The following is a 27,780-nucleotide window of genomic DNA, read 5'->3' as shown; positions in this document are numbered from 1 at the left end:
TTGGGCTTAGGATGCTACCCTGTTGAACACCTGCAGAGATGACCTGGACCTGAGATGACTGACTCCAATAACTACAACCATTGTCCTATGTGCCAGGTATAACAAAAACCAGTGGAGAGGTTGCCCCCTAATATCCATTGATTTCAGTTTCACTAGGGCTCCTTGATGCCACACTTGGTCATATACAGCCTTGCTATCAAGGCCTGTCACTTTCACCTCACCTGTGAAGTCCTCTCCCATATCCAATAATCTAAAGAACTCACCACTGCTACACAATGACTATGAACACTTTTCTTCTGGGATTGACATCACAAATGCTACCATGAATATAATCTCACATTTCATGTGCTCCACCTCTGAAAAGAAATGTATATACAGAAGGGAGGAAGAAATGTTGTCAATCGCTTTCATCTCAGATAGAGGAGAGAGAAAGAGAGACAGGGAGGATGGAATCGGAACTGGTGTTTGGCTTTATCTGTAGTGCATAACATTTGGAAACTGGAGAAAAATCCAGCTCCTTGTGTGAAAGCAGCTCAAAATGTTAATCTAACAAAATCACAAACAAATCATGTGACATATCTGACAAACAAATTATTTGTAATTTAATTTAAACAAGAGTTTATTGTCTAGCAATCATAATGGCCTGCATTGTTGCTGTTAGTAGGCGTTAAAGTAACTGCTGTGCTCACATTCTTTGCCACAAAGATCTTGAGAAGATTTTGCAGGAGTAAGTTTGTTCTTGATGCATAAATATGCCATCTGAGTTCTGAAGAACATGGTCTCAAAATATTAACTCTGTTTCACTCCACAGATGCTGCCAGACCTGTTGAGTTTCTCAAGCATCTGTTGTGTTTGTTCCATCGGAGTTCTGTATCTTTAGTAAACCAATAGTCTTCACCTCTTTAAAAAATGAAATTATAAATTAACTGCTTAAACAGTATTATAACATTTCAACATATATTAGAGTACATTCTCTCCGATTTCCATTCACCTCACCCTACATTGTTGCTCCTTATCAGTCCATGGTTACTGAAAGAGAGAGAGACAGAGAGACAGAGAGAGACACAGAGAGAGAGAGAGAGAGAGAGAGAAGCTTATGATTTGCTCCAAGACCCCTTGGGAAGTTTACCTCATTTAGCTCTGGAAATGTGCCATTCAGGTTCCATTTGATCTTAAGTGTGGCTTAGGAATCAGTTCCTATTGATAGGGTGACTTTTTTTTAAATCAAAAGAAAATTGATGTGAAGCCAAGGGGAAGCAAGGGTGCTTCCTTGGTCCTAACAACAGACCTGAGGGCTCGGATCAGCCTAATCTGTTGCACTTGCTCCTTTTCCACATGTACCTGAGGTTGGAGGCCCAATCTAAGGCTGCCCCTGGGCTCTGGTTCAGGCACAAGTTGCTTCCAATCGCAACTTTGGGACTAATAAAATTCTTTCCACAAAAATCGCAAACTTGATTCTATATTAGGAACATAATCTTCTGAGGTCAAATAATCCCTAATCATGCAACATCTTATTTCTGACTCCTAACTATTGCATGTAAATCCCCTTTACAATTCCTCTGTAAAGTATTTCACCAACTGATGACAAAAGAGCTTCTCAAAATGATGACTCCAAGCTCTAGCTGATTATCCCTCTTCATTCTGCACCGTCTCTATCAGCAGACTGTTCTCTGACATCCAGTATGGGATTAACATCATCTTTTCCAGCAATACATAAGAAAGGCAAAAGCCAGTGGGAAGGCTGGGATTTTCCCAGCTAAAGGAGGCGGATTTGGAAATGTGTGGGGCCAGGAAAGTCGCAATAAATGACGCCAGGCCAATATTTCGACATGCTCCCACCTCCTTCTGGGCCGACCAGAAGCAAGTCAGCAAAGGAGTTATAATTCCTCAAGTCTGAAGGAAGAAACCAATTAAGGTAATTAAGCAGCCATTCAGAGACATTGTGCATGTGCTGTGCTGACGGTGTGTTGGCAAGTTGTCAGTGTAGCGAAGGTATGTCATTGAGGACTGAATCTAGCAAGATGTCTACATTCTAAGGAACTGAGGCAGCAAGCCTGAAGTCAGTCATAGGCAAAGGCTCATGCTGAGGGAGACAGGACCTTTAGGCTGCCTTTTCCCACTTCACATATAGCATGTCCCCTCTCCCTTGGGAGACATGCACATCTGACTGAACCGTGACCCTGGGAGCTAACAGAGGAACGTGGGGTTCACATATTTCAAGCTAGGATGGCCCACTGAGGAAGAGCTGTAGTATCAGCAACCCCAGTAGAAGGGCCAGCAAAGGGCTGCAACATACCACCTACCCATAGGTCCTTTGACAGGACAAGGGTATTGATACAGAGAAATTGGGATGGACCAAGAAGAAAATGTTACCCTCACTGCAGGGTCTCAAAGTCAAGGATGACTTTTTGGATGACCGTGGACCAGTGCTCAATATTTATGACAGTGGTCACAAGCCTACATAGTGTCCTGCAGAAAGACTAATGATCTATTGGAGTGTGTGGCCAACCCATGCCAGTGGTTGTTATCCTAACTGTGGTGCTCAATAGTTTCGCTTCCACAACATTTTAGGAAGCCACAACTGATAGGTGTAGGATTTTGCAACTGGGAACCCCTTACTGGATCAGACAGGTAATGGATGAAATGCAGAAGAGGGCAGCAGATTGTTGCATTATTGTGGATCAGATAGGGCACTGTATCTTTAAGACAGTTAGATGACATTGTGACACAAGATGTTCAGGTGTAAAGGTACTCATTTCACCTTCAGCAGCCATGTTTGTTGTTGTGGTTGTGTTCGCCCAGCTGGGAATTTGTGTTGCAGATGTTTCGTCCCCTGTCTAGGTGACATCCTCAGGGCTTGGGGGCCTCCTGTGAAGCGCTTCTTTGATCTTTCCTCCGGCATTTATAGTGGTTTGAATCTGCCACTTCCGGTTGTCAGTTCCAGCTGTCCATTGCAGTGGTCGGTATATTGGGTCCAGGTCGATGTGCTTATTGATTGAATCTGTGGATGAGTGCCATGCCCCTAGGAACTCCCTGGCTGTTCTCTGTTTGGCTTGTCCTATAATGGTAGTGTTGTCCCAGTCGAACTCATGTTGCTTGTCATCTGCATGTGTGGCTCCTAAGGATAGCTGGTTGTGTCGTTTCGTGGCTAGTTGGTGTTCATGGATGCGGATCGTTAGCTGTCTTCCTGTTTGTCCTATGTAGTGTTTTGTGCAGTCCTTGCATAGGATTTTGTACACTACATTGGTTTTGCTCATGCTGGGTATCGGGTCCTTCGTTCTGGTGAGTTGTTGTCTGAGAGTGGCTGTTGGTTTGTGTGCTGTTATGAGTCCTAGTGGTCGCAGTAGTCTGGCTGTCAGTTCGGAAATGCTCTTGATGTATGGTTTAGATTAGAACCAAAGATTAGAACAAACAGTCTTACCACAAATTCAACCCAAACTCTGGGTCAGATACGTGGATGACACCTTTGTAATCATTAAAAACACAGAAATGGAGAACACACACCGGATCATCAACGCCACGCTCACAGGAATCCAATTCACTAGAGAGGAAGAAAAGGACAACCAACTCCCATTCCTAGACGTGATGGTACAGAGAACACCGAACGGAGAATTCACCACAAAGGTTTACAGGAAAGACACACACACAGACCAAGTCCTAAACTACAAAAGCAACCACCCCAACACACACAAACGAAGTTGCATCAAGACACTGTTCAAAAGGGCCACAACACACTGCAGTACACCAGAACTACAAAAAGAGGAAGAAGAACAATGTATTCGCCAAAAACGGATACCCCGCAATTTCATCAACAGATGCCTAAGGGAAAGACAATGGAAAGAGGACATGCCACAACCCAAAGGACTAGCCACACTACCATACATCAGGAGCATTTCCGAACTGACAGCCAGACTACTGCGACCAAGCAACATGAGTTCGACTGGGACAACACTACTATCATAGGACAAGCCAAACAGAGAACAGCCAGGGAATTCCTAGAGGCATGGCACTCATCCACAGATTCAATCAATAAGCACATCGACCTGGACCCAATATACCGACCACAGCAACGGACAGCTGGAACTGACAACCGGAAGCGGCAGATTCAAACCACTATAAATGGCGGAGGAAACATCACAGAAGTGCTTCACAGGAGGCCCCCAAGCACTGAGGATGTCACCTAGACAGGGGACGAAACATTCTGCAACGCAAATTCCCAGCTGGGTGAACAGAACCACAACAATGAGCACCCGAGCTACAAATCTTCTCACAGACTTTAAGCCACGTTTGTCATTGGTGTAGCAGTATGACAGTGACAGCAATAAGCACAATGCCGAGACAATGTAGAAGTCTTAGATCTTATATTAATGTAAATAATTGATGTTATCAATAAACTTCAGGACATCTCTCTGTTACAAGGACTGAAATATAAGGAACACTCAGACCACATCATATTGGCTGTGATATTTGATCCAGTAAATACATTACATTCAAAAATCAAGGACAGGTCTTCAGAGGATTCCCTGCTAGGAATCCCTTAGGTACAGGCTGTACCCTCCAGAGCTACAATGGCTCCATCAGAACGCATACATGTAAAAGGAAAGTGAATTCATTCACCAGTGTGGTCCATATTAATCACCAGAAAAGGATCCTTCAAATGTGCACAAAAAGTCCTGAGCAGCTGCAAAGACGCAGTGACACTAAGGTAGTATTTCAGCTGCCTCAACCCTTTAGCCCACTAGTGTATCTGTGAATGGCCCCGGTCACAAGGCGTATCTGCTGAAGACATGGTTAATTATACCAGTGTTGAACCCAACCCAACACAAAAGATAAAATAGTTGCCCTCTGAAGGTAAAGCCTTTGGCTTGTCTAATATATGATACTAGGATTGGTGGAGTAGCAGATAATGAAGGGGATTGTCAGAGTGTAGCAGAATATAGATAGATTGGAGAGTTGGGCAGAGAAATGGCAGATGCAGTTCAATCTGGACAATTGCAAGGTGATGCATTTTGGAAGATCCAATTCCAGAGCGAACTATATAGTAAATGGAAACATCCTGGGAAAAATTGATGTACAGAGAGATCTGGGTGTTCAAGTCCATTGTACCCTGAAGGTGGCAACCCAGGTCAGTAGAGTTGTCAAGAAGGCATACGGCATGCTTTCCTTCATTGGATGGGGTATTCAGTACAAGAGTTGGCAGGCCATGTTACAGTTGTATAAGACTCAAAATTCCAAATATTCAGCCACATTTGGAATACTGTGTACAGTTCTGGTCGCCACATTACCAAAAGAATGTGGATGCTTTGGAGGGGGTGCAGAGCAGGTTTATCAGGATGTTGTCTGGTATGGAGGGTGCGAGTTATCAGTCATAGAGTCATATTCATTGGAAAGAAGGCGGACCTAATTAAGGCCTATTAAATCATAAGAGGTGTAGACAGATGGATAGCAAGAAACTTTTTCTCAGAGTGGAAATTACTAGGGGTCATGAATTCAAAGTGAGAGGGGAAAAGTTTAGGGGAGATATACATGGAAAGTTCTATACACAGAGGGTGATGGGTGCCTGGAATACGTTCCAGCAGAGGTGGTAGGGGCAGGAATGATACTGTGAGCCTGACATTAACTTAACTCATTGCCATTCATTTTGCAGTGTCCATTTAACACTAGATTACAGAAAACGCTATGAGAAATAACAAATGATGCCAACATTTATTACAATAATTATTTTCGTTTCAGTGACATGACAGCAGTGTCACGATCTATTCAAAAGTGCAAAGGTTTAGATATTGTGCAGTTGCAATACCGCGCTGAATTGTACCAGCATTGAGAGTCTGCAAGCAGAAATGGAGTCAGAAAAAGCTGCATAAAGGAGTCATTTGCTTTCGAACTTTAATTCCAGCCAGTCTCTGACTATGTCTGGTCCCATGACCCTTACTGCCATTCTAATGAATCTCATGGATTTACTAAGGGGAGGTCATGCCTGACAAACCTGTTGGTATTCTTTGAAGAGGTGACAAGCAGGTTAGACCAGGGAAACCCAGTGGATGTGGTCTATCTAGACTTCCAAAAGGCCTTTGATAAGGTGCCACACGGGAGGCTGCTGAGCAAGGTGAGGGCCCATGGTGTTTGAGGTGAGCTACTGGGATGGACTGAGGATTGGCTGTCTGACAGAAGGCAGAGAGTTGGGATAAAAGGTTCTTTTTCAGAATGGCAGCCAGTGACGAGCAGTGTCCCGCAGGGTTCGGTGTTGGGGCCACAGCTGTTCGCATTATATATTAGCGATCTGGATGAAGGGTCTGGGGGCATTCTAGCGAAGTTTGCAGATGATACAAAGTTAGGTGGACAGGCAGGTAGTACTGAGGAAGTGGGGAGGCTACAGAAGGATCTAGACAGTTTGGGAGAGTGGTCCAGGAAATGGCTGATGGAATTCAACGTGAACAAATGCGAGGTCTTGCACTTTGGCAAAAAGAATAAAAGCACAGACTACTTTCTAAACGGTGAGAAAATTCATAAAGCCAAAGTACAAAGGGATCTGGGAGTGCTAGTCGAGGATTCTCTAAAGGTCAACATGCAGGTTGAGTCTGTGATTGAGAAAGCGAATGCAATGTCACTTATCTCAAGAGGGTTGGAATATAAAAGCACCGTGGTGCTACTGAGCCTTTATAAAGCTCTGGTTAGGCCCCATTTGGAGTACTGTGTCCAGTTTTGGTCCCCACACCTCAGGAAGGACATACTGGCACTGGAGCATGTCCAGCGGAGATTCACACGGATGATCCCTGGAATGTTAGGTCTAACATATGAGGAACGGCTGAGGATCCTGGGATTGTATTCATTGGAGTTTAGAAGATTAAGGGGAGACTTAATAGAGACATACAAGATAATACATGGCTTGGAAAGGGTGGATGCTAGGAAATTGTTTCCGTTAGGTGAGGAGACTAGGACCCGTGGACACAGCCTTAGAATTAGAGGGGGTAAATTCAGAACGGAAATGCGGAGACATTTCTTCAGCCAGAGAGTGGTGGGCCTGTGGAATTCATTGTCGCAGAGTGCAGTGGAGGGTGGGACGCTAAATGTCTTCAAGACAGAGATTGATAGATTCTTGTTGTCTAGAGGAATTAAGGGCTACGGGGAGAATGCGGGTAAGTGGAGTTGAAGTGCCCAGCAGCCATGATTGAATGGCGGAGTGGACTCGATGGGCCGAATGGCCTTACTTCCACTCCTATGTCTTATGGTCTTATGGTCTTATTGTGCAAAGAAGATCCTTTCCAATGTCACTTTCTCTTAATTCTATGCGATGCAACCGGTGTGGCTCGAACAGAGGTGGGGACATCCTGCTCATTCTCTTTCTGCTGCAATAAGTGTCCTCTGAATTTAGGTACCTGTGATTTCTGAAAGCAAATATATTGGTGTTAAACTGTGTGCTTCTGAACCATGTTTGGTTCAGATGGGACTGTCCTTATTGATCTCTTGTCCTTACTTAAATGATGCTAGAGTTCTGCCAACATTTATTGACTTTAAGTTAACCTTGCCTCTCCTGTTCTGGATATTAGCTTTCTTTCTCAGATACATATTATGGAAAAAGATTCAATGTCCTCGTCACTCAGGAGAATCTACAAAAGAAACAAACGATACAAAGTTCCATATGCCAACTCTAATAATCTTACTCTCGTTGCACTGCTCAAGAATGTTTACAGAGTCTGCTGAGGTAAGGACATATTCTTGCTGTGGCTTCATCTTGCCACAAAGGCTATAAAGATTGCTAGATCATTAGCATTGCATCACTTCTTGTCATGATGCATACTGTATATCACATTCAGCCTTAACACTTTACACCACACCAGCTTGTACACAAATCCTGAAACATGTTATGGTAAGCTAATATTGCAGTTTAAAAAGATACATGTCACATGAGTTTATAATTAGGGGAGTAAAATACTATATAATTGCAAAAATCATTTTCAGAACTTTATGAGCAGATGGCTAGCCTTAACTTTTAGTATTGAAGACAATTTTGGGCTCTAAATTTTATATATAAGACCTAAGACAAGATTCTGAGGAGGTTTACCAGGATGTTTTCAGGGAAGAGGGATTGACAAACAATAGGCAGGAGGTTTCTTCATTCAAAGGTTTCCCTGAACCTAGAATACTCTCTCTGAGAAGATCATGGAGGCTGTTTCATAAAGCATTTGGAAAAGAAGCTTGTTAAAAAGTAGCGATCAATGAGGAATTTGCAGCATTAGAAATGGTGGCATGTGTCAGATAATGCACTATTTCACAAGTAGTGCATTGATTGACACACCCCACCATTTCCCTGTCAGAGACCGAGTACAGGCACAACAGACTGAATTACCTGTGCCTGACATTATATTACTATTCACCTCAGAAGGTGCTGCCAAAAAGAAAGAACAAAAAGAAAATACAGCCCATGCCAAGGACCCAAGCCCAGCTTCCCAAGTTAAAATAAACCATCTTAGAAAACAAATCAACATAATTCTAATTACCTACCAATAGTCTTTGCCAGGCACAGTATTTTTTTAACCAGGAAACTTGAGAAGGAAGAATTTTGGCAGCTGGACTAGGCAGACGCAGCTGCAATAAACCAGTATTTACAAGAAGTCATAGAAACTATAGATTAATCCTGTTAAAACAAACGAGGAATTTTGGGTTGCATAGTCCCAGGCAGAGGCCATACAGAACAACTCCAACTTATAATGGTGTTTTAAAATTTTCAAGTTAGACCAATGTGATTCCATTATTCACAGTGCCTTAGGCAATAGGAGAAAAAGGGTTGCTCACATGGTTTTGCCGGACTCAGAGCCTGTATTCAAGTTGGCATTCGTTTTTATTTGAGAGTTAACAGTAGGCCAACTTCAAATACATTATCGTGATCTTTAAATTTTGGCAAAGGAAGGGAAGTATGCTGTGTACTCTAGTAGCTATAGGACCAGTATGATTTGAGATGTGAAAACATTTACATAGCGGAAGCAATTAACACTATGATGATTGCACCACAATAGCTATTACTCCTTGGTTACGGAGGTTAAAAAAGATAAAGTTGTTTTGTTCTGCTCTCTCATGAGAGAGAAACCACTGGTGGTGATTTAAGCATTGGGTCACTACGGTGCAAGTGAGGACCGAGGATGTGAAAGTGGGACCTTTATAGCCCGTCAGCCAGTAGAGGAATTGGATACATGGTGCTGGCCTTGTGAACATAAACAAGCGACCGTTCCGTATCACCTGTCCTTCGTGGAGAAATTTATGAGGAAAAACACCTTTGACCACAAGTCCATCAGGAAGTGGTCAGCATGTAGCGTCCTTGAGACCCTTCGGGAAAAGGAGAGGGCGGATCCTGTCGAGCGGTTCCCTGAGCAGACTGTCAAAGCCATTTGGCAGAATGCCTCATTGCCAGAACTTTCCAACAAGCACCAAGACGTGGCTTGGCTGGTGGTGAGAAGGGCTCTGCCTGTGAGATCCTTTATGCACGCCCGGACTCTCTGCCGCACCGCACGCTGCCCTCGAAGTGGCTGCGGGGGGGACGAGACTGTCACACACCTCCTTCTGGAATGTGCCTATGCAGAGGAAGTCTGGAGAGGAATGCAGTGGTGCTTGTTGAGGTTCGTCCCGAGCAGCGCCGTGACGCGGGACTCCGTGCTCTACGGCCTGTTCCCCGGGACTCACACCGAGACGAACATTAACTGCACCTGGAGGATCATCAACTCGGTGAAGGACGCTCTCTGGGCGGTCCGAAACCTGTTGATCTTCCAGCTGAAGGAGTTGACCCCGACCGAGTGTTGCAGACTGGCACATTCCAAGGTCCAAGACTACGTGTTGAGGGACGCATTGAAGCTTGGGGCAGCTGCCGCCAAGGCGCGGTGGGGAAAGACCACCGTGTAAGATTGGCCTGCCTAAAGAAGAACAGGGGGCCCATGCGGACGTTTTTTTGGGCTCTGCTGATGCCTCAGCCAAATATATGTACAAGATTGAAAAATGCACAGGATTGTAAATGACAAGGATAAATTAGAATCTGTGTTTGTAAATGTGGACATATGTATGGCATGATCAAATGTACAGACCATCAAATCATTTTATGAATAAAGTATATTTTTGAAATAAATAAAAAAATAAACAAGCACTGTCATTGCTGTTATACATGGTACAGGTCTTGGATTAGTGGTGCTGGAAGAGCACAGCAGTTCAGACAGCATCCAAGTAGCTTCGAAATCGATGTTTCGGGCAAAAGCCCTTCATCAGAAATTTTACCTCAATGGTACAGGTCTGGCCTATTCCCAGAACCTGTGCCGCTGCAGTCACCCAGGCCATCTTCCAGTTTATATGGAGATCAAAGATGGACCAAGTCTGAAGGGACTCGATGTATAAAGATCTGGGCAACGGGGGAAAAAACACACCCAATGCCACCCTCACCCTGATGGCCACCTTTGTGTGTGGCTGCATCAAGTTGTGCGTGGATCCCCGGTACGCAAACACCAAGTGTCACTACGTACTGAGGTTCTACCTGTCCCCGGTGTTGCGAAGGATAGGCCTGGCCTTGCTGCCGCGGAACGCTCCAAGTAGTTGGACCGTTCTGTATCACCTGTCCTTCGTGGAGAAGTTTATGAAGAAAAACACCTTTGACCACAAGTCCATCAGGAAGTGGTCAGCACGTAGTGTCCTTGAGACCCTTCGGGAAAAGGAGAGGGCGGATCCTATCGAGCGGTTCCCTGAGCAGACTGGCAAAGCCATTTGGCAGAATGTCTCATCGCTAGAAGTTTCCAACAAGCACCAAGACATGGCTTGGCTGGTGGTGAGAAGGGCTCTGCCTGTGAGATCCTTTATGCACGTCCGGACTCTCAGCCGCACCGCACGCTGCCCTCGAAGCGGCTGCGGGGGGGACGAGACTGTCACACACCTCCTTCTGGAATGTGCCTACGCAGAAGAAGTCTGGAGAAGAATGCAGTGGTGTTTGTCGAGGTTCGTCCCGAGCAGCACCGTGACGCGGGACTCCGTGCTCTACGGCCTGTTCCCCGGGACGCACACTGAGATGAACATTAACTGTGCCTAGAGGATCATCAACTCGGTGAAGGACGCTCTCTGGATGGTCCGAAATCTGTTGATCTTCCAGCTGAAGGAGTTGACCCCGACTGAGTGTTGCAGACTGGCACATTCCAAGGTCCAGGACTATGTGTTGAGGGACGCGCTGAAGCTTGGAGCAGCTGCCGCCAAGGCGCGGTGGGGAAAGACCACCGTGTAACATCTGCCTGCCTAAGAAGAACAGGGGGCCCACGCAGTCATTTGGGCTCTGCTGACGCCACAGCAGAAGAGCTGGATAGTAAATGTACAGACTTGTATATGTGAAGATAAATTTCGATGTCTGGACGTAAAGCAATGTAATGTGTGCACAAGAATGGCATGATCAATTGTATAGAGATCCAAATAATTTTATGAATAAAGCATATTTTTGAAATAAAAAAAATTACAAACCAAGCATCCGGCAAACTGATCTAACTGACCATTCAATGCTCTGTTTTTTAGTGAGCTGTGAGACTGTGTTTAAATGGGTAAAGTATTGGTTCCCTTTCTTGATCTTCCTGTATCCAATAAAGAACTGTTCTGTACATCATGCCTTGAGGTTCATTTACTTCAGATTTCATTCTCTCTCCTTTATTTGTGTTAGTGCAAAAGTCAAAAAGACAGGGAGCTCAGGCCCAGAGTACCATGCCATAAATGCAATGTCATCAAATTGGCATTAATGGCACAAACACAAACACTTCAAGTCAGTTAAACAAGTCAGAAACCATGGGCAGACTCTCTGTTGTGGTGCAGATAGATGACCTTCCCAACACAGTGTCAAGTCAATCACAGTGAGACCAAGAGAAGTTCCCATCATCGTTACACTGAATCGCCATATTACAGGGATTTGGCAGACTCTGTGAATCTATGAGATCTCACACTAGAAAGTTCAGTTTTATAGGGAACTCAATTTCCTGCAGTTCAGTCTGCGGAGCATGTCTGGCAGTGAAAGTAGGTGTTCTGCTTTTTGCCTCAGCATCTCAACCGGCTCCTGAATGGCCACATCCAGAGGCTCATCACCATGACTTGGCTCAGCAGAGAACTCCAACAGTTCTCCACATGTAAGAAACATCGTCCCCCATCTTCTTCTCTAACTATTGGCCTGTGACAGTGCTGTGCTCACCAGAATGTGATCCCAAGTCTACTTTAGACACATTAACCACTGAGGAGAATGTCTCTGTCCTGGTGGAGGGTGAGGAGGAATGCTCATCAGTACATCCTGTGAAGGATTGGTGCTTGGTGGGGCTGGCAGAGAGTGGTCTTGGGAAAGCTTAAAGGCTCTGCAGTTGTGATCCTGAGGCTGCAGAGAAAAGCACAGGACAGATTGGTGCTATGAGCCGCTGTCCTTACCAAAGATTGCTTAAAAGCTTTGGCTGTTTATGTGCAGATGAAAGAGGCTGCTTGAAGGCTTTCTCAATAGATAGCTGGACATATCTCATCTCAGTTTGTGAACAGGTTCTCACCCCATACTTTCAGCTAGCTCAACAGTCTGCTTCTGCAAAAGTGCTGGGGACCTGGAGTTGTGGGGTGGGGAGGTGGGAATACCACCCTGTCTTAGCAACTTTCCCATCTCCTGCAGAAGGATAGCTGCATTTAAATAAAACCACTGGCAAAGCGACATGAACAGTTTGCCAGTGTTGAGAGATACGGGTGCAGAAACAAACCCAGTGATTGTTCAGGTAAGTTGTACAAAAGCAGACAGTTGTGTGGATCTTGTGATTGAAAGGATTCTGAATGAAAGGTAGTTGCATATCATGAAGTAGTGGGCCTGGATTTCACTGAAGATTCATATGATGTGCATGCACAGTTGTCATCTGTGGTGTTGATAATCAAACCACCTTTTGTAATGGTGCCCTCATCCCATTGGTGAGAAGCCATGTGATGTGTAGGTTCCTGGTTGCTGGAGGTGTGTGAACTGCTGAAGACTTTCTGTTTGAAATGTGAACAGTGATATATGTGTGAAATATGTGAGACTGACTGTGTTGCTCCCATGGGTAGGTACAATGAAGTGAGCAACCTGATCGAACATGAGGCATCTGATGGTGATGTCTGTATTCTAATGGTATGTGTGATAGCCCTCTACAGTGGTAAGATTAGTATGAGGGCACAGTCATTCAGTGATGAAAGAATTGGTAGACTGCGGTATTTACCCTGGAAGACAACATGAGATTCTTTTTGCAGCAATCATCAGTCATGCCTGGGATATGATTGTGTACTGAGCCACTTCCACCCACACCGTCTTTGCGATCCCTGGGGATCACAATGTCCCGCTGCTCACACATATCCTGCAGGAGCAACTAGGGAGCTGTCATAAAACATTGAGGCTGCCTCTTCTCTGCTGACTCCAGAGACGGGAGTGTATGAAGATGCAAACTCCTACAACAGATGGTGGAGATCAGAGAATCAAGTGCTGCCTGGATGTCATTTAAATATATCTCCTGCAAGTTGGAACACAGGACGCCCTAGCAGAATTTCCTGCCTGCCCGCCATTAAAATTCGGAATTTTCCCTGCAAGTTATGAGCTGGTTGGAACATAACTGCATCAGAAATTCCATTCCATCTCTAAGCAGAACTTGTTTTCTAAAACTATTTCCTTTGTCCCGGCGGAGTTGTATCATCGATAGTCACAGGTGAGGGACATGAAGACTGGAGGTTGGCTAACGTGGTGCCACTGTTTACGAAGGGTGGTAAGGACAAGCCAGGGAACTATAGACCGGTGAGCCTGATGTCAGTAGTGGGCAAGTTGTTGAAGGGAATTCTGAGGGACAGGATGTACATGTATTTGGAAAGGCAAGGAATGATTAGGAATAGTTAACAAGGCTTTGTGCGTGGGAAATCATGTCTCACAACCTTGATTGAGTTTTTTGAAGAAGTAACAAAGAGGATTGATGAGGGCAGATCAGTAGATGTGAACTATATGGACTTCAGTAAGGCATTCGACAAGACTCCCCATGGGAGACTAGTTAGCAAGGTTAGATCTCATGGAATACAGGAAGAACTCGCCATTTTGACACAGAACTGGCTCAAAGGTAAAAGACACAGGGTTGTGGTGCAGGCCTGTGACCAGTGAGTGCCACAAGGATCGGTGCTGGGTCCTCTACTTTTCGTCATTTACATAAATGATTTGGATGTGAGCATAAGAGGTATATTTAGTAAGTTTGCAGATGACACCAAAATTGGAGGTATAGTGAATAGCTAAGAAGATTACCTCAGATTACAACAGGATCTGGACCAGATAGGCCAATGGGCTGAGAAATGGCAGATGGAGTTTAATTTCAGATAAATGCGAGGTGCTACATTTTGGGAAAGCAAATCTTAGCAGGACTTATACACTTAATGGCAAGAGAGTGTTGCTGAACAAAGAGAGCTTGGAGTGCAAGTTCATAGCTCCTTGAAAGTGGAGTCGCAGGTAGATAGGATATTGAAGGCAGCGTTTGGTATGCTTTCCTTTATTGGTCAGAGTATTGAGTACAGGAGTTGGGAGGTGATGTTGCGGCTGTACAGGACATTGGTTAGGCCACTGTTGGAATATTGCGTGCAATTCTGGTCTCCTTCCTATCGGAAAGATGTTGTGAAACTTGAAAGGGTTCAGAAAAGATTTACAAGGATGTTGCCGGAGTTGGAGGATTTGAGCTATAGGATGAGGCTGAACAGGCTGGGACTGTTTTCCCTAGAGTGTTGGAGGCTGAGGGGTGACCTTATAGATTATGAGGGGTATAGATCGGATAAATAGACAGAGTCTTTTCCCTGGGGTCGGGGAGTCCAGAACTAGAGGGCATAGGTGTAGGGTGAGAGGGGAAAGGTTAAAATGGGACCTAAGGGGCAACTCTTTCACTCAGAGGGTGGTACGTGTACGGAATGAGCTGCCAGAGGAAGTGGTGGAGGCTGGTACAATTACAACATTTAAAAGGCATTTGGATGGGTATATGAATAGGAAGGGTTTGGAGGGATATGGGCTGGGTGCTGGCAGGTGGGACTAGACTGGGTTGGGATATCTGGTCGGCATGGACAGGTTGGACCGAAGGGTCTGTTTCCATGCTGTACATCTCTATGACTCTATGGCCAATCCTGACCAAGATAACACAGTACTGTTCATCTGCTTAGCCTGCAGGCAAAGCAGAATTCTTTCCTGCTTTTTGTGGCGGCCATGACACTTAGCCTCAGAAGAAAATTCAGCCCAGAATTTTGTTCATGAATGATCATTTTCATGGTTGACCATGTAAATTGGGATCTTGTATTCACAAACGATAATACATGTAAATTTCTTTTGTGCTTATCTAAAGAGGGATGTTTGCAGAATTGCATTTATAGGGATACTGGACTTGTAACTTACCATAATCATGTGATCGCTGCTCTAAATTGATTTCTCTTGAGGGGCCATTAAGCATAGTCCGTGAAACAGCAATCACATCATCTGAACTCAGTTCGCTATTTCAGCCTGCAGGTTGAGAAAATAAACAGTACTGTGTCTCCTCGGCCAGGATTAGCTGCCGGGGTGGGGGAAGACACACAGCAAAATTAGAAAACAAATGACTGATTCTTTTCTCTGAGGTGCACAAAGAAATCTTGGCCTGCCCTGTTCTGGCTTCTCCGTTCTCCTCTGATCATGATTTCTCTCCTGCAGCACTCACATGGTGCTGGGGACTGTGATGGAGGACTAGCCATTTTAGGAACGATGTTCATAAAACCCAAACACTAAAATTAACCAGGATTATTGTGCCTGCTACTCCCAAAGGGTTGGTTGTTTCATGTACAATATCACTCCCTGGGATTAAAATAAATTTCTGTTCAGACTCTGCGGCATGGTGCCTCACAGCACCACAGACTCGGGTTCAATTCCCGCCTCAGTCTGTGTGGGTTTCCTTCAGGTGCTCTGATTTCCTCCCACAATCCAAAGAAGTGCAGTTCAGGTGAACTGATCATGCTAAATTACCTATAATGTTAAGTGCATTAGTTGGGGATAAATGTAGGTGAATGAGTCTGGGTGGGTTACTCTTCGAAGGGTCAGTGTGGACTTATTGGGCCATAGGGCCTGTAGGATTCTGTCGGAAATTTTAAAAAAACCCTGGCTCCCTCTCAGCCCAAGAGCAAGCAATCCCATCTGACACTCTCGATCACCTGCAGAGATTTATCGTTTGGCCTGTCAACACTCAGCTTGTATAATCTTTTGATTTCTCTGATTATAAATTCTGTGCCTGTGTGTCTCCTCTTGCACGAAGGGGCACTGCTTCAAAAGCCTGTGATTTTGAATAAACCTGTTGGACTATAACCTGGTGTCATATGATTTTGGGTTCTGATACTTTCCTGTTCTCGACAGGACACTGGGGTTACAGCCCACCTGATCTACCAGCCACTTCCATTGATCTCTTCAGCCCCTCCTCCCCGACTCCGGCCTATCGAGTCCATCCCTCCACATTCTCCCCGTGTCTGCGTGGATTTCCTCCAGGTGCTCCCAGTCCAAAAATGTGCAGGTTAGGTGAATTGGCCATGGTAAATTGCCTGTAGTGTTAGGTGAAGGGGTAAAATGTAGAGGAATGGGTCTGGGTGGGTTGCGCTTCGGCGGGTCGGTGTGGACTTGTTGGGCTGAAGAGCCTGTTTCCACACTGTAAGTAATCTAATCTAATTATTGATTTCAAATTGCAGCTATTTCAAACAGATGGGAATCAATAGCGTTTAATCTAAAACAGAAGTACAAATTCACACTATTTGTTTTATTTGCTGCAAATACAGCATTTGGTGTAGTTTGTACATGGATAATACAACATTATGGCACATTAAGATAATCAGCTTTACATCAAAGTGGCAGACGTCCACGATTGCAGTGTTAGACAGGATGCGGATTGATTGGAACACTATAACAACCTTGTCAAGGACATTAATAAACCGGAGACAAAGTTGGTGATGTTAAAGATCAATTAAGCAGATTAAGGTAAAAGCACCTTGCTGTGTACTTCGTTGTATTTCCATGTACTTTCTCTTATCATCATTCACCTTGAATTGTTGATAGTTTGTGAAAATGGTCACATGATCACGGTGTCTGACTATTAATTGGAGGATTTTAAAAAAATAATACACTACTTTGATAGAGTGAATGAAGAAAAACTATTTTCACTTTTTGTGAGATAAATGATAAAGAGTCAACAATGTAAAACTGCTAAAAACTGTCAGGAAAACTCTTCTGTGTAGTAAACTTTGGTGTATTTTTTTTCGCATAAGGAATAGTTGAGGCAGAGTCCATTGCATTATTTAAGGAAAAATTAATAGGAATATTTAAAGCACTGAAAAATATAGTATCAATTGGGTTAATATTGGACTGCTCCAAACAATCTTAGGTTTATAAGTTTTCTTCATTTGTTCATGGGAGATGGTCATTGTTGGCTGGCCAGTGTTTATTACCCATCCCTAGTTGCCCTGGAGAAGTTGCTGGTGAGCTGCCTTAAACTACCGAAGTGCTCTTCACTAGGACTTTTAAAGACTTCGACCCAGCTATAGTGAAGGACAGTGATTTATTTTCAAGTCATGAAAGTGTGTGTCTTGGAATGGAACTTGTACGTGGTAGTGTTCCTATGACTCTTTCCTTCTTGATGGTAGTTTGATAAGTTTGAAAGATGGTTTTGGTGGAGCCTTGGTGAATTGCTGCAGTGTATCTGAGTAGATGGTGCACACAACTGTCACTGAACAGGGCTCAATGTCGAAGGTGGTGAATGTGATGCCAATCAAGTGGACTGATTTATACTGAAGCTTCTTCAGTGTTACTGGAGTTACACTCATCCAAACAAGTGGAGAATATTCCTTCATAGTGCAATCTTGGGACTAATAGCTGGTGGATAGGCTTTGGGCAGTAAGGAGGCGAGTTACTTGCCAAACAATTTCTAGTCTCTCAGCTACTCTTGTACCCATAGAATTTAGTGTCTCGTTAAAAGCAATCCCTAGGATGTTGATAGTGGGAGAATCAGTGATGATGGTGATATTGAATGTCGAGGGGTAATTGTCAGATTTTCTCTTACCGGACACAGAATCTTTAAAATGTGGAAGCAGGCCATTTGGCCCATCATGTCCACACCAACCCGCTGAAGACAAGCCACTTAGACCCACCCCCTCCCCCACCCTATCCCTGTAAACCTGCATTTATCATAGCTAACCCACCTAGCCTGTAGATCCCTGAATAGTACAGACAATTTCAGCATGGCCAATCCACTAGACTTGCACATCTTTGGACTGTGGCAGGAGAAACCAAAACATTTAGATTTATCGAGCTGTACATGGAAACAGGCCCTTCGGCCCAACTCATCCACCCCTATCAGATAGCCTAAATTTACCCAAACCCATTTGCCAGCATTTAGCCCATATCCCTCAAAACCCATCCTATTCATATCATATCCAGATGCCTTTTACATGTTGTAATTGTACCAGTCTCCACCACTTCCTCTGGCAGCTCATTTCATACAGGCGCCACCCTCTGTGTGAAAAGGTTGTCTCTTAGGTCCCTTTTAAATCTTTTGCCTCTCACCTTAAACCTATGCTCTCTGGTTTTGGACTCCCCCACCCCAGAGAAAAGACCTTGGCTCTCACACAGACATGGGGAGAATGTGCAAACTCCACAAAAACAGTCACCCGAGGATAGAATCAAACCTGGGCCCCTGGTGCTGTGAGAAAGCTGTGCTAACCACTGAGCAACCCCAATGCCATGGTCATTGCTAGGCACTTGTGTTACTTGCCACTTATCTGCCCAATCCTATGTATGTGTTGTCCAGGCCATATTGCATATGAACACATGCTGCTTTAAAATCTGAGGAGTTACAAAAGGTGCTGGACATTGTGCAATTGTCACAGAATATCCCACTTCTGACCTTATCACAGAGGAAAGGCCATTGACAAAGCAGCTGAAGATGCTTGGGTTAAGGATGAAACCTTGAGGAACACCTGAAGAGATGTCCTGGGACTGGGGTGAGTGACCTCAAATAACCACAATAATATTTTGTCATGCTAAGTATAATTCCAACCAGTGTAGACCTTTCACTCTGATTCAATTTTACTCCAGCTTTGCGAGGGATCCTTTATGTCCGCTCTTTTTCCATGTTTGAACCAGGGCAAGATTTGTTTCATGGTCATGATGTGAGTCACGCTGTAGATCCAAACTGAGCATTAGTAAGTTATTCCATCCCTTTGTTAATGATTGAGAGCAGACTGATAGGGCAGTAATTGGCTTCTGCTTGTTGTGCATAGGACAAACTCGAGCACTTTTTCATGTTGCTAGTCTTGTAACTGTGGTGGAGCAGCTTGGCTAGATTGTATCTAGTTGTGGAGCTCAAATCTTCAATATTATTACTGGGTGTTATCAGAACCTATAACCTTTACAGTATTCAGCATCTTCAGTTGTTTTTTGATATCGTGTAGAGTGAATCAAATTGGCTGAAGGCTGGCATCTGTGATGCTGGAGAGCTCAGAAGCAGGCTGCTGGATCATCCACTCAGCTCTTCTGGCTGAAGATTGTTGCAAATACTCACCTCTAATTAGTTGTTTAATGGTAGCCATGATATGGTGATGAAGGAGCAGCGTTCTGAAAGCTTGATATTTTAAATAAACCCATTGGACTATAACCTGGTGTCATGTGATTTATGACTTAGTTTTTTAATTGCTCAATACCATTCATGACTGGATGTGTCAGAACTGCAGAACTTAAAACTGATCTGTTGGTTGTAGGATCATTTAACACTGCATATTGCATGCTGCTTTTGCTGTTTGACATGAAAGTGTCATGGAAATCATAGAAGCCCTATTGTGTGGAAACAGGCCATTTGGCCCAACAAGTCTACACTGACCCTCCAAAGAGTATCCCAACCAGACCCATTTCCCTGCCCTATTACTCTACATTTCCTCTGACTAATGCAACTAGCCTACACATCCTTGAACACTAAGGGCAATTTAGCATGGCTAATTCACCTAACCTGCACATCTTTGGATTGTGGGAAGAAACCAGAGCACCCGGAGGAAACCCACACAGATACTGGGAGAATGTCCAACCTCCACACAGACAGTTGCCCAAGGCTGGAATCAAACTCTGGTTCCTGGCATTATGAGGCAGCGGTGTTACCCACTGAGTCACTGTGCCATCCACATATCCTCAATGCAAAGAAGGTTTGAATGGCCTTCTCCAATACTGTACATTTTTATTATTCTAGTGATATTATACAGGATGACTTTACTGTTGATCAAACAATATGAAAAAATTACCCCAGCTGGGAAGTTCAAGCTTATGTACTTGAGCATGTTGAAAGACTTCGTTTTGTAACAGATCAACACAAACACTGGCAACATTGCTCGATGCCAAATGTGAAAAGAGACCTATAGTGGTGTTGTGGTACATTTACTGAGGGAGTCCACAATCTGGAATTATGGATATTGTTATATAGAAACATAGCAATTAGGGGCAGGATTAGCCATTTGGTCCTTCATGTCTGCATCAACATTCAATACGATAATGGCTGATCGTCCAACTCAGTACTCTACTCCTGGTTTCACCTCATAATCCTTTGATACCTTTAGTCCTAAGAACTACATCTAACTCCTTCTTGGAAACAATTAATGTTTTGGCCTTAAGTGCTTTCTGTGGTTCACCACTCTTCAGTTAATTTCTCCTCATCTCCTTCCTAAATGGTTTTGGATTCCCTGGCCATCAGGAACATCCTTCCTGCTCTGTCTAGGTCTGTTAGAATTGTATATATTTTTGTAAGATCCTCCTTCACTCTTCTATACTCCCGTGAAGATACTCCTAACTGATCCAGTCTCTCTTTGTCAGTCCTGCCATCCCAGGAATCAGTCTGGTAGATCACTGCTACACTCCCTCCATAACCAACACATCCTTCATCAGATAAGGAACCCAAAATTGCACACACTGTACTCCAGGTGCCATCTGACCAATTACTCCAAGGTATCCTTATTGCTGTATTTGAATCCTCTCACCATGAGGCCCAACATATATTGGCATTCTTCATGTGCTTCCACACCTGCATGATTACTTTCAGCAACTAGTGCACAAGGACTGCCAAGCCTTGTGCACCTTCCCTTTCTCAATTAATTGTTATTCAGGTAATAATCTGCCTTCCGACTTATGCTACCAGAGTGAAATCCCTCACATTTATCCACATTATACTTTATCAGCTATGCATTTACCCACTCACTCAATTTGGCCATATCACCCTGAAGCATCAGTGTATCAGTTCTTTTCCCACCAGCTTTGTGTCATCTGCAAACATTAATATATATAATATTGTAAATATTACATTTAATCTGAGATTCAAATCACTGATAGATATTGAGAGTATCTCGTTTCCAAGCACTGATCCCTGTCATACCCCATTAGTCACTGGCTGCCACTTGGAAAATGACCCATTTATTCCTACTCTTTGTTTCCTGTCTGCCAGCCAGTTCTGGATCCATGTGAGTACACTAACCCCAATGGCTTGTGCTTTAATTTTACACAGGCAAAAGTGGATACTGCAGATGCTGGAAATCAGAGTCTAGATTAGAGTGGTGCAGGAAAAGCACAATAGGTCAGGCTGCATCCAAGGAGCAGGAAAATCGACATTTTGGGCAAAGGCCCTTCATCAGGACTGAAGGCAGGAAGCCTCCAGGGTGGAGAGATAAATGGGAGGGGGTGGGGTGGGGAGAAGGTAGCAAAGAATACAATGGGTGGATGGGGGTGGGGATGAAAGTGATAGGTCAGGGAGGAGGGTGGACCAGATAAGTGGGAAGGAAGATAGACAGGCAAGACAGGTCATGAAGATGATGCTGAGCTAGAAGCTTGGAACTGGTGGGGAGGTGGGGAAATGAGGAAACTGGTGTAATTTTACATGCTCAGCTCTAATGTGGGACTTTAAGAAAAGGTTTCTGAAAGTCTTAGTAAATTACTGTACATCCACGGCTGACCATGTTTTCTCTACTGGTATTGGTAGAGGCTCCAACATTACTTCCATCAGAGAGACCTGCACATTCCAAGAAACTTCTTGCATTCAAAGCTGCAGATGTGGTCATGCGTCTGTTTACATGAGGCCTCAATCTTGACATTTGATTTCAGATTGGGAACTGAAAACCACCTGCCACAGCAAGTGCCACTTGGTACCGTATATACTTGTGTAAAAGTCAATGTAAAAATCAACCCCTTATTTTTGGCCAAAAAATCTTATATTGTCCATATATCTCATGTAAAAGTCTACCCTACTATATCACATTATAAACCTTTTACAAAGGAAACTGCATGTCTCCATTAACCCACTTAAATGAAATTGCATTCGTTCATTCATACTGGTAACTCTACTCATCACTGTTTGTTTACTATATTGTGTCTCTATTCATTCATAACTCTATTTAGCCCACTTGGTTTACTACAGCACAGTTTGATTCATTCAGACCGGTCCTAAATGTATCAGTACTTATCGCACTTTGTTCACTATAGATTCAAAAGTTAATATCATAAAAAGTTAATCACTTTAATTGTGCTATTATACCTGAATAAAAGTGACATATATTAGCTATATATATCTTTAATTCTTTGACAAATTTATTAATGTTCTGATGTTTATTACATATGAGAATAACTGGGAGGAAAACAGAAGAATTTGGTGGGAACGTTCACGATGCTTACACATTCAGAATAAATGTTTCATTTCACATGTGCCATTTTACCAGGCCATGACGATGTTGAACAGTGTGATTTTGCAGGATTTCAATGAATTTTTGACATGTTAAATTTTACTACCAGTATGTACAAATAAAAGTTACTACCAGTAATTTATTGTTTCTCTTGTTTTTATCCGGTAATTTCCTTTACTGTAATTCATTGTATTTTTCTTCTTTATCCGGGATTAGTTGAGCGATCAAATCGACTTCTGCTAATAATATGGTATTTTGAACTGCAGCATATCAGCCTCTCAAAACTAGTGCCAGTGTAATAGTCAACCCTATAAATTGAAACTTTAAAAAATGTCTACAAAATTGGCCCACTTATATTGTTGAACTGAAACTTCAACTGCCTACATATTTTTGTTGCCTAAATTCAAATTTTAGATCCTCAATATGTTGAGGCCCTTTTATACCAATGTGCAAATCAAAACATTATACCATTTTCTTATGATCTCTGCAGTGACAATTAACATCTAATAAGAATTTTGAACACCCAGTTATTTACTGAAAGAATAAGGTAGTAAAATTCCATCATTTAAAAGAAATGATTTTATCCTGTCAGAATTAAATAAATCAAGCTACTAAATAGCCACTGTCTTAGATAATGTATGTTACTTATAAATTCTGGGAGTTTTCAGATCGAGCCTGAGCTTCACATGCATTGCAGTGACTTAAACAGAATTCAAAAACATTTCTGGCTTCTAATAGCTCTAATCTCCTAGTCCATTGCTCTTTTTGACAAATTTTGTCTTTCAGCCTGATTCTAAGCTAAACAGTTTGTTTCCACTTCGAGGGTTACTATAAAATTTTTCCTCTCACTCTAAATCCTCCAAACTCATCATAAACTTACATGTCCAAACTGAGTATGAACATTACCCACGTTCCATGTGGTGATTAATAATGTTTCTTCTGGTGATTATGTAGGCCTGGCTATTCTTACTTTCTTTACTCCTTCAACTCAATGAGCTGTAACTAAACTACAAAAGACCAAAGCTGCAACCTGCTTTTGATGTTAAACACTGACTGATAAATTTAAAGAAGCTACATCACTGCCACAACCTATTTTCACGACAACTGGCATACCTGCAATGCTCCAAACCTCACTCATTACCTTTCATCTTCAAAATCAAAGCATTTGATTCTGGTATGCACCTGCAAAATTAATATCAATAATGGATTTTATGATACCCTCTTCAGATTCCCTGGTGCCATGAAGAACATTTCTTGCTTTCATTTCCTTTAATCTCGGAATTAATTAAGTATCCAGAGTCCTTACGAAATAATTGTAGACTACCTGTCCCTGCCAAAATCTCAGACATGGGCCCTCCATTATTTGTATTTTCTCTGATAAAAATCCTTAAAGAATGACAACTTCAGATCTGTTTGAATTGCACTTGGTGCAAGGATCACCTATTAGCTTCTGAAACAAGATATCATCATTCATCTTACATTTATTTCATTAATTCAGTTCCTCAAACTTAATACTATTTTCTAAAAAGGACCATTAAATAAGATATGAGCACCAATTTATAAAACAGTTTTAAATGATGGCAAATGGTAAGGACCACTGTCAAACAAAATTTTATACTTGACCACACAGGAAGAGATCAAAACAGGAAATGCCAGAAACACTCATCATGTCAGGCAGCATCTATGGAGTGAGAAACAAAACTGATTTCTCAGAGAAAAAAATTACTGGGAGAGATGAGCAAATATTTAGTTAAGGAACACACTTTGGGAGAAAAAAAAGAGAGAGAGAGCAATGTTTTCTTTCTCAGCTGTATTGAGCAGGAGTGTGTCGCACAAGGGACAACCAGGAACTAGAAAACTAGAACCTATAAGGAATATAAGAACCAAATATAAGGAATCCAAGTATGACCTTCGCAGAGCCATTAAGACAGCCAAGGACCAATACCGATCCAAACTAGAGACCCAGACAGACACCTGGTGACTATGGCAAGGACTGAATGACATCACAGGTTTTGAAAAGAGACAGTGCAAGATAGCAGATGATGACATATCTCTCCCGATCGTCTCAACACCTTTCACGCTTGCTTTGAGCAGAATTTCGATGGAGAGGCAACACCTATCCTGACAAGTCCTGATGAACCTATCCCAACAGTCATTGCATCAGAGGTCAGATCAGTTTAACTTTGTGTGAATCCAAGGAAAGCAATGGGACCAGATGGAGTACCAGGCCGTGCACTCAGAGCATGCACGGTGCAACTGGGAGAGGTCTTCTCAGACACCTTCAACCTCTCCCTGCAGCAGGCCACCGTCCCTGCCTGTTTCAAGAGGGCCCGCATCATCCCTGTGTCTAAGAAGGCTCATGCAGGTCTCAATCACTACCGCCCAGTGGCCCTAACTTCGGTGGTCATGAAGTGCTATGAAAGGCTGGTCATGGCATTAATCAACTCCAGCCTCCCCACTCCTCTTGTCCCACACCAATTTGCCTATCAGACCAACAGATCCCCGGATGTAGGTTTGCTCGCTGAGCTGAAAGGTTCATTTCCAGACGTTTCATTACCTTATTAGGTAACATCTTCAGTGGACTTTATTCAGAGCAATGCTGAAACTTCCTGCTTTCTACTTATATGTTTGGGTTGGTGATATCGTTTCCTGTGGTGAAGTCACTTCCTGTTCCTTTTCTCAGGGGTTGGTAGATGGGGTCTCACTCGATGTGTCTAACACATCGAGTGAGACCCCATCTACCAACCCCTGAGAAAAGGAACAGGAAGTGACTTCACCACAGGAAATATCAGCACCAAAGGAAATGACATCACCAACCCAAAGAAACACAAACATATAAATAGAAAGCAGGAAGTTTCAGCATTAAGTCCACTGAAGATGTTGTAAAAACAATGACTGCAGATGCTGGAAACCAAATACTGGATTAGTGGTGCTGGAAGAGCACAGCAGTTCAGGCAGCATACAACGAGCAGCGAAATCGACGTTTCGGGCAAAAGCCCTTCATCAGGAATAAAGAAGATGTTACCTAGTAAGGTAATGAAATGTCTGGAAATGAACCTTTCAGCTCAGTGAGCAAACCTACATCTAAAGCCTCAACCTGAGCTACAAATCTTCTCAAAACTCGCTAAGAGATCCATGTCAGACACCATATCACTTACCCATCACTCCTCCCTAGAACATCTTAACACCAAGAACAGCAATGTAAGAATCCTACTCATTGACTACAGTTCAGCCTTCAACATTATTATCCCCTCGAGACTGATAACTAAACTTAGTGATCTCGGACCACGCCCCACTCTCTGCAACCAGCTCCTCCATTTCCTGACCCACAGGCCACAAAATCAGTGAAGATTGGGGACAATATTTCATCCTGACTAACACTCAATACTGAAGCCCCCCAACGGTGCATACTTAGCCCCCTACTGTACTCACTGTATACCCATGACTGGGTCACCAAATACCAGACTAATGCCATTTACAACTTTGTTGATGACACCACCATAGTCAGTCGAATCTCAGATGGCAACAAAACAGACTACAGATGGGAAGTGGAAGACCTGGAAAAATGGTGCACTGAGAACAACCTAGCTCTCAATGCTGGCAAAACCAAGGAATGCATTACTGACTTTCAGTGGGTTGTTACTCATGCTCCCCCTACACATTAACAGCACAGAGGTGGAACGAGTGGAGGGTGCCAAGCCCCTGGGAGTGGTCATCCACAACAAGCTTTCTTGGACTCTTCATGTGGACGCACTGGTTACAAAGCCCCAACGTCTCTTCTTCCTCAGGCAGCTGAAGAAATTTGGCATGATGGCGAATACCCTTGCCAACTTTTATACAGGCACCATCGAGAGTGTTCTGTCTGGATGGATCACTACCTGGTATGACAACTGTACAATTCATGATCGGAGACGGTTACAAAGAGTGGTGAACTCGGCCCGGACAATCACAAAGGCCAACCTCCCATCTATAGAATCAACTGACCAGGCTCGCTATTAAGGAAAGGCTGCCAGTATTCTTGAAGATTCAACCCACCCCGGCAATGTTTTTCTACAATCTCTACCATCGGGGAGAAGGTACAGAAGCCTGAACACACACTCCAGCTGGCTTCAAAACAGTTTCTACCCAACTGTTGTTAGAATACTGAATGGATTCACAAACTCTTAACATTCACCTGCACCTGTTTTTGTTGTTGCCACTGTTTACTTACTATTTACTGTCTATGTTACTTAACTCTGTGACCTGCCTCTATTGCTCGCTAGACAAAGCTTTTCACTGTGTCTCGGTACATGTGACAATAAATTCAATTCAATCATAATTTTTCAATATAGAGATGAACATCAATTGTAAAGGGATCTCTCAGCATAACAAAGCTGCACACATTTCAACAGAAATTACAGGAAACAAGGTTACAGATCCAAATAAGTTTCAGGATAGAATTCCTTAGCTCAGAGCCAGGAGATTTAAAAGGCATGCTGCCAGATCATAACAATCAAAATGTCTCATTTATAAATCAGAGCTTCACAATGTGTATTAATATTGTGTACTTCCCCAGCTGCAGGCTGCTCCAAGTGGACCCTGTTTGGGGCCAGCCGTGTTGGCGCCACCGCCTTATTTTGTGTGGGTTGGGGTTGGGGCTGGGGCCAGTGTCCGCCCCGGGGGGAGAGGCCAGGACACAGACTACACATTGTGGAGGTTATTGAACCTCCATTTTGAAGTTCTCAAGGTGGTGGGAACATTACATGTCATTTAGTGATGTCTCCTCCGTCTGGGCGGCTGCACGGGACCCGGATTCTGGCGGTTATTAGGGGAGCGGGACCCGGATGTCGGTCGTCGTTGGGGTGCTGTGTGACCCGGATGTCGGTGGTTTTAGGTAGGGGGAATGACCCGGATGTTGGTTGTCATCGGGGCGGTGTATAACCCGGATGTTGCTGGGGGTTGGATTGGGGCGTGTGACCCGGATGTTGCTGGTAGTTGGGTTGGGGGGTGTGACCCGGATGTTGCTGGTAGTTGGGTTGGGGGTGTGTGACCCGGATGTTGCTGGGGGTTGGGTTGGATTGGGGG

The 27,780-nt window shown here is 43.6% G+C and overlaps 1 long non-coding RNA gene across 1 annotated transcript; it reads right to left on the bottom strand.

Annotated features, from left to right (window-relative positions):
• Positions 1–601: 601 nt before the first annotated feature.
• On the bottom strand, positions 602–27,568 carry LOC140494314 (uncharacterized). Its single transcript, XR_011964013.1, has 2 exons — positions 27,264–27,568; positions 602–900 (listed from the first exon to the last, which is right to left on the bottom strand). It is a non-coding gene; the product is annotated as an uncharacterized lncRNA (long non-coding RNA).
• Between the last annotated feature and the right edge of the window lie 212 nt (positions 27,569–27,780).

Source organism: Chiloscyllium punctatum, chromosome 1 (assembly GCF_047496795.1).
Source record: "Chiloscyllium punctatum isolate Juve2018m chromosome 1, sChiPun1.3, whole genome shotgun sequence".
Lineage (NCBI taxonomy): Eukaryota > Metazoa > Chordata > Chondrichthyes > Orectolobiformes > Hemiscylliidae > Chiloscyllium > Chiloscyllium punctatum.
Note: the sequence above shows the minus strand (reverse complement) of the source record. Positions and strands in the feature narration are given on the sequence as shown.